Source organism: Rattus norvegicus, chromosome 5 (genome assembly GCF_021556685.1).
Source record: "Rattus norvegicus strain SHRSP/BbbUtx chromosome 5, alternate assembly SHRSP_T2T, whole genome shotgun sequence".
Taxonomy (NCBI): domain Eukaryota; kingdom Metazoa; phylum Chordata; class Mammalia; order Rodentia; family Muridae; genus Rattus; species Rattus norvegicus.
Window position 1 is genome coordinate 126,576,340 of NC_141538.1, and position 8,059 is coordinate 126,584,398.

Consider the following 8,059-nt stretch of genomic DNA (forward strand, 5'->3'; position numbering starts at 1 on the left):
CTTTGGATGAGCAAATATCTCTAAACAAAACACACATTTAGCATCAGTAACATTAACTTTTTATGCTCATCAGAAAGGTGCCTCAGAGAACTGGCTCAGCAGTTATGTGCATTAGCTGTTCTTTCAGAGGACCCAGGTTCAATTCCCAGCAGCCAGACAGTGGCCCACAACTGTCTGTAACTCCAGATCCAGGGTATCTGACACCTTCCAAGGCAGTAGACACACATGTGCTACATAGACATATATGTAGCCAAAATACCCATACACATAAATTAAAAATATTTTTTGCAGTCCAGGTCCTTTATTTCCTTTGTGTCCATTAGGCCATGAATCCGTATGGAATGGACTCCAGCAGCTCAGGCTCCTTTCCGTTAGTCCTCACAAAGTGAGCTTCTCTGGGTGGCGCAGGCTGGCGCTTCAGCTGAACCCAGGTGCCCTTCTCTTTGGCTTCCTTTTTCTTCTGATCGTTCTCCTTCACACGCTTCAGGAAGCTGTCTCTGCTCTTTGAGTGCTTGATGTGCTCAGTCCGCACATTGATCCTCTTGGCCAGAATCTTGCCTTTAACTTGCTTGTTTACAATGATGCCCACGGCATGCTGGGTGACATTGTAGACTCTTCCGGTTTTGCCGTGGCATTCCTTTTTGAACAGTGCCCATTCCCTTGATGTCTACAATATCACCCTTCTTGTAGATTCATGCGAATAAATTAAAATTTAAAGTTTAAAATGCCTTTAAGTGGTGGTCCAGGAAGATGGCTCAGTCGGGAAAGCACTTGGTACAAACATGAGGACCTGAGTTGAGCTGCTTGACATGCATATAGAAGACAAGAGTGTACCTGTAATCCCAGGACTGGACAGAGGGACACATGGGTGGATTCCCCAAAGCATTGCCTAGCCAAGGTGGCTAAATGGGGGGCTCCAGTTTTAGTGTGAGAGACAGACACAACCAACATGAATCTCTGGCCCCTGCGTGCACACTCATGCACATGTGTCTGTGCAAGCTATATGATCCAATAAGTAAGAATTCACACACATGTACACACACACACACACTATAGTATATTAAAAAATTCATATTTTTATTAAAACATCTGAACTCACAGAAGTCAATAACATCAGGGCACATAACAGAGTTTTTAATAGTCAAAATACTTAAGGAAGTATTTCATAATATGCCAAGATAGTGAATAATCATATGTTCAATAACAGGAAATACACATCAAAACCACAATGAGATGTCATTACATAGCCACAAAAACTAATAAATAAAAACCAAAAGTTTAAAACGATAAAAACAAAAAGCCTCACAATAGCAGACAGGCCAGTGTGTCTGGAGGGGCCAGGCCTGTGTACCGCTGATACCAACGGGAATGGTTCTCGCACCTCTGCAAAACTCGGAGCTTCTGTCAAAGCTAATAGATGCAGAGACCATGACCAAAACAGCTCGGCATCTAGATAATATGAAGTGAAAGACACGTTATCCAATGATGCTCAGAGCAACTTTATCAGGAGATCCCCCAAGCCCCCCCTACACACACACAGAATGAACGCTGTCATTGAAGAACAATATGCTATTATTCTGCCTCATGTGAGCCTCCCAACCTGTGATATAGTAAGACAAAGAGGCTCAATGCCAGTGAGCCTCGACTGAGCTATCCCATTTAATGAATTATACAGGCAGCCCGAGTGAGTCGGAGGTGAGAGGATCCAGAACAATGCGAGCCTTTATCAAGTGTGCTGCTTCGGAGGGATGTGAAAGCACCTATGAATGTTCTGTGAGAGTTATCTTGACCTATACGTGGTGACCATGGGTGTCTACACTTGTAAAAAATCATCACATCATAGGTTTAAGGCAGACGGTAATTAAAAAGATGTTGGGGCTGGAGATGCTCAGTGGTTAAGACTGCACCCTTCTCTCCTGAAGACTGGAGCACGGTGCCCAGCGCCCATGTCACGTGGCTAACTACCACCTGTACCTCCAGCTCCAGGGGGTCCAATGGCCTTCACAGATGCCTGCATTAATGTGTACACACACACACACACACACACACACACCTTAAAAATAAGCCTTGAAAAGGAAAAAGAGGTTAATTAAAACCCAAATTTCACACACATTCATTTATTTATTGGCATTCTAGACTATAGAAATCTACCAGGGAGATATTTCAGCATTACACATGTTAATTCCAAAAGAATGGTGGACAATATGGATTTATATCCTACATATTTTTTATACACTCGTCGTGATCACTATGTGATTACGATGGTGCATGATCAATTGTGAGCTGCCATGTGGGTGCTGGGGACCCTGGTCCTCTAGAAGAGCAGCCAGTAATGTTAAGCCATCTCTCTACCACCTTTTAAATTTTTAATTATGTGTATGGATGGCATAGAGTGGGGGTGGGCTCATTAGGGCACATAAATGCAGGTGCCTACAGAGTCTAGAAGAGGGTATCACATTCCCTGTAGCTGGAGCTCTAGGTGGCTGTGAGCCAACTAACACAGTGGTATGACCTGAACTCATGTCCTCCGCAGGAGCACTTGTGCTCTTAGCTGCTGAGCCATCTCTCTAGGTTAGACGACTCCTGGTTTCAGGAGGAGGGTTTTAAGGGCATCCATGCTAACCACAAACCACAATTACACAGTCCAACATTCTTCCATCAGTGTCTTGGCAAGGAATAGAAGATTCTGTGTGTTGACTGAAGGAAACTGAATGAAGAGGTTATTTAGATAGACTCTATTCTAAAGGGTGAAGGGGGTGGAAGGGCATCAGGAATCTCAGAGGGGGGAGACAGAAGGAAAACCCAGAAAAAACAGAGTAAAAAGGGCACCGCTGCTCCGACAGTGTGGCTCCCAGGTCAGGAGTGGGAAGCAAAAGATTCATGCAAAAGGTAAGCCAGGAGTCCCTGGGAAAAGACTAACCGGGGCCTGGCAGAGAGGAAGTCCATTGGTATGCCCCATGTCTCGGGGGTCTGTGGCTGACAGAAGGGAACTTAGTGGTTAGGACAGAGCTACCCAGACAACAAGGAACAATTGTAAATCAGGGAACCCAGAGTCACAAGGCCACAGCCAGCTGGTGGGAGCTGGCTGCGTGACACAGCTGTGGGTCAGAGCGTCACAAACATGCTTAGGAGCTCGGGCTAGAAGGAAGTTCTGATGGAGGGCTTCTTCGTTAGTGGCCTTGGAAAGAGAGACTAGGAGCCTGAGGTCTGTGGGAAAGCCGTGAGGTTTTCTGCCCCTGGCTGAGAACTCCAAAGCTCAGACCCACAGGCCATTCTCCAGTTCTCCAGTCCGTCTCCTGGTGAAGGCTGTTCAGTACTGAAGAGGCTCTGAAAGTCCTCCCAGTAATGGGTCTCAATGCTCCACCCTCCCCTCTCACACTCCAACACACTAAGAAGATGCCTTCTCGTTTAGACATTGGATGCCAGCTCCAGGGTTACAAACTGGATGTCTCAGGAGTGAGAACCTGCCTGGCTCAGAGACTACAAAGCTATGTGCAGTCGGAAGGAAACTGAATGATGCTCAAAAAAGGGACACCCCCACAGAGACTTCAGCTCTGCTAAGTAACTGACCCTCCACCACTGGAGGCTCAGCTCCACTTGAGTAGAAGGAAACAGAACTATCTACCTTCCGCTGACCACCCTCCCACTTGGCAGCTTCAATACAGAGGACTCAGAAGGAACCAGCTCTAATCACTTGTTCTTACATTTGGAGGATTCAATTGGTGGGATTTAGTCGTTTCGGGGAGGGGTTGTTCTTACATTTTCCTCTTATCTACCTTTTGTCCCACCCTTCCTCAGAGAAGGAAAGCAAAATCAAACACCAAGGTGGCTCCTGACTGAGATGGATGGGACAAAGCGGTGAAATGCCTTCTCTATAGGAAGAGGAAGCACACGAGCTCGCTTTCCCTTCTCAAAGGTTTACCCTCGGTAAACTTCTGTGTTGCACCAGAAAAGTAAGCACTGGGGTTTGTTTCCAACAACCAAAGCACCCGTGACTAGAGAGGATTTTGGGGGACAGGAGGAATAAACTAACAATGGAGGTTTAGAATGAATGCTAGGAACTGAATCTCTGGCATTGTAAAGCCCCAAATTCCTGCAACATCCGCTGTGGGTAGGACCCTGATACCCTTTTCCTGGGCAGCCGAGTACTTGGGTCTTACAGGACGCCAATGCCCATATCCCAGGAGCTCAGGACGTTGGGCTCACTTCTCACTTGACATTTTTTAGTGGAAAGACTTATCTGAGCATTTGATAAGAATTTGGGATGTCACACTTTCTAGTCAAAGTAGTCTAACTACACATAATACAGAGATGGAATGGAAGAGTCCCCATCTGTCCCTGAACTGTACCCCGGTAATTATAATTAAGGCCGCTTTGAGAATGAAATGCTATGCTAACGTTCTCCATATGACTCCAGACTGTGCCCTTAATTTTCTACTCAGAGAAAAAGATCACACAGCTACATATCAAAAAAAAAAAAAAAAAAAAAAAAGTCTACTCAGTAGCCAAAGGTTCAGATTGGCGTCAACTCCAAGGTTGATTAGAATGTCAGAGTTAATGATTTTTGTACCCGAAAACTTCAAATTTGTAATTACCCTAAGTACTATGTAAACAGTGTTGAAAAGAACCTAGCTGTCTTCAACTTCAGCTTTCCCCCCAAATTTCCTTAAATTGCTCTCCATGATACCCCTTTCTGCCACGACTTCAAGTGCATGTGATAGCTAAATGCAGGGCGCCTGCACCCTCCTGACTGAGTCGCTAAACCAGCCAGTCTGGTATTGTACAGTTACCAGGCCCGCAGGACTGCTTAATCAAAGAGTGCAACAGTCCAGCCCCTGGTACGACTGCTGTCCATTTAATTAAAACCGGAAAGCATGCATAAATACACCAGGAAGTTAGGCTACAACACACGCACTGTGGGAAAGATGTGAAAGACACAAAGTGCTTAAAAGCCAAAAGGGCAATGAGCTGGCAGCAGCAAAAACAAACAGAAAGAGAAAAAAATGGAAAGGGTTGGTGGGGGTGAAACTGGGAGAGACAAACAGGAGGGAGGGAGGGAGGAAGGGAGGGAGGGAGGGAGGGAGGAGGGAAGAGAGGGAAAAGGAAGGAGAGAGTGAGGGAAGAAGAAAGGGAGAGGGGAAGAGAAAGGGGAGGAAAAGAAGGAAGATGTGTGAAAGAAGGGGAGAAGAAAGGAGAAATGAGAAGGGGAGAAAAGGAAGAGAGGGAGGAAAGAGAAGCAAAGGAGGAAGGAGATGGGAGAAGAGGAGGAAAGAGGGAAAAGAGAAGGGAGAGAAACAGGGAGAGGAGGAAGTTAGGGAGGGGATAATAGAAGAGAAAGAAGGCAGGTGCCAGCATGCATGCTAACAGTGACTTCTAAACAGAGTGGTCTTCGCTCCTATCCTAGGGTGCAATGTCATGGGTGTCTGAAGGCTCCACCATCCAGGGGTTATTTATGGGCCTGGGGCTGTAAATCTTTCCCAGATGACCTTGACATGTAGCTTCCATCCTTTGGGACAGGTCACCTGATACAGCCGAGCCTCCAGTCCAGGCTGCTCCCTGCCCGCCTTGCAGTCTCTCTCTGCACGCAGTTCACGCTTCTCATGTTAACTTGGAATTCCATCCTGGCAGAGCTAAGGGATTGCTGGGGGCCATGCAGGCCCACGCTGCCACTCTGAGAAACTGGACCCAGGAAGAAGAGCAGGACTGGAAAACGAGGCTTCCTTCCTGCACTCTGGAAGCTCAGAAAGGTGACATTTCATCTCAGCTGCAACCCAACCTGGAGAGACCAGCAAGTGACCATTTGACTTTCTCCAGTCCCTGAGCCACCATCCTTCACATTCTGTGATTCTTTTGAAAAATTATATATGTTACAGTACAATATAAATTATAATGTGTTATATAAAATATCAATATATGATATATCATACATGTCATATATTATATAATCAGATATCAGATATATCATGTCATATATCATATATATACACGTAGAATATGTAATATTACATATAATATATTCTGTAGCATGTATAATATAATATATAATGATGTGTTATAAATCTATAGATAGATGATGCATACATACATACATACATACATACATACTTACTTACTTCTGGGAGAAATAATTCTGGGACTGATGTTAATTGAGCACTTTCTATGTGCTGGCTGTTTTGTATCAATGCTGTCATTTAATCTCAACAACAGCTCCAAAACACAGGTCCCATCATCCCTACTCTCCTCCACTCAGCCTTACCTTCTTCATCTTCAAGATGACCTTCTCACATGGGATAAGTTCTAGAAAAAATATCTATATCACTGTGTAGTTTGCCTTTTAAGAATGGCACTAGCAGAAGACTTAGACTCCAGACTCTAACTACATTTGAGAAAGAAGCTCAAAAGGCTGTCTGCACGTTGGGAGGGTTCGTTCAGGAGCAGGTGGGTAGGAGCAGGAGGCTAGAGGAGAGGTGTGCTCATCTGTTTACTTTGCTCACAGCCTGCCTGGAGTTAGCCATTGTGTTAGGCTAACCAGTGCGCCTGTAGCAGACCAGCCTTATTGCTAAGCCATTGAGATTAGAGATTTACTTCTTGGTCACTCCATAATCCAATCAAATGGTCAACAAGAAGTCTTTCCCTAAGGTGATTCAAGACCCAGATGCCTGGCATCTGGGCCATGTGTCCCCACAATGGCAGCTATACAGAAGAAAGGAAGAAAGACGTACTGTATGACAGAACAAACACAAAACTTCCACCCCTCCTCCATGGTTCACTGGGCACAAGGGAGCTAGAATGAGTTTTAAGGAAACTGTATTTTCAGTAAGGACTCCATACATAGAATGCTGTTATAAAAAGGCAAAGGGTTAAGTTGATCATGATGAAACTGCCTGCTGAGACAGGACGATCACAACTTCATGGCCAGCCTGGACTAAACAGTGAGACCTTTACTCCAAAGGGAGCAGTTTATTAAAAAGAAAAGAGCAAAACTCCCCGGTAGTGTCTAAAGATAGTTCGTCAATGGCTGAACGAGAATCGCCCGCTGGGAATGAGCTTCTCCCAGCAGACCGTGAAAACTTTCACTGGAAAACACGCTAACCAATACTGTGGAAGCAGAAAGTTTAAAACGCACTTCTATCTCACAGAGTCCTCCCCTGCAAGGTCCTGCACCTTCTGCGCTCTGCCCTAGAGAATCTGCAAGAAGTTTTTCATCGCTGAACTCGGTTGTAGAGATGGGGTCACACGCATCACACCTTTCATTTCCATCAAAAATCCCACATAAATGCAGCTGAGGAAAGGAGAGCTCAGACGTTTCTAAGTTCTTAAAATTACTAAGTCGTCCTGTCTGGTCTAAAGAATCCCAGGAAACCAGTCCAGGTGGAGGAAACGGGCTGTGCTGACTTCTCACTCCGAATTCTGGATTTCAACAGCACTGAAGCGCCTGGGTTTCTGCCCATAAGATAATTGGGAAAACTTTTCCCCATGGTTCTCATACAAGATAATGGCTTACAGGTTCGAAAATTCACGTGTAACCTTCAGGTGCAAACTGTGGGTTTCTTTTAGCAAAGGGTTGATGTAATAAAATTGATAGTGTATTAAAATATAAGGCAGAAAGGAAAAAAACATTGGAAGATAAAACATTAACGAAAATCACCAGACAAGATATCTGGTTTGGGGGCTGGCTTTGGGTCCTTTTCTGATTAAACTACAGAAGACTGAGAGCTTCCCAACTGGAGGCAGCACCGCCCCCTACAGGGGACTTGTAGAATTACAGAGACTTTTTTAGTAGAAACAAAAGATACTTTTGGTTCTTTCGTCTCCACACGGCCTAAGAACACTTGCAGAGTGTTGAAGCTTCTTGACATCTTCTTACTTTAACAACCTGATTGATGTTAAATGAATATTGCCTTCCTATTGTTGTTAGACTTTGTAGGAGTGGAGCTTAAGTATCTTGCCCAGATTCACACAACTAAAACTTCTGTCAGGAGCTAGAGACCTAAGAAGAGAAGTCAGGTTCATGAACTCGGAGAGCTTCATTGCACCAGGCAGATAAAGCAGGAGACTC

The 8,059-nt window shown here is 44.9% G+C and overlaps 1 pseudogene; it reads right to left on the bottom strand.

Annotated features, from left to right (window-relative positions):
- Window positions 1-319: 319 nt before the first annotated feature.
- On the bottom strand, window positions 320-2,959 carry LOC148005956 (large ribosomal subunit protein eL21 pseudogene; annotated as a pseudogene).
- Between the last annotated feature and the right edge of the window lie 5,100 nt (window positions 2,960-8,059).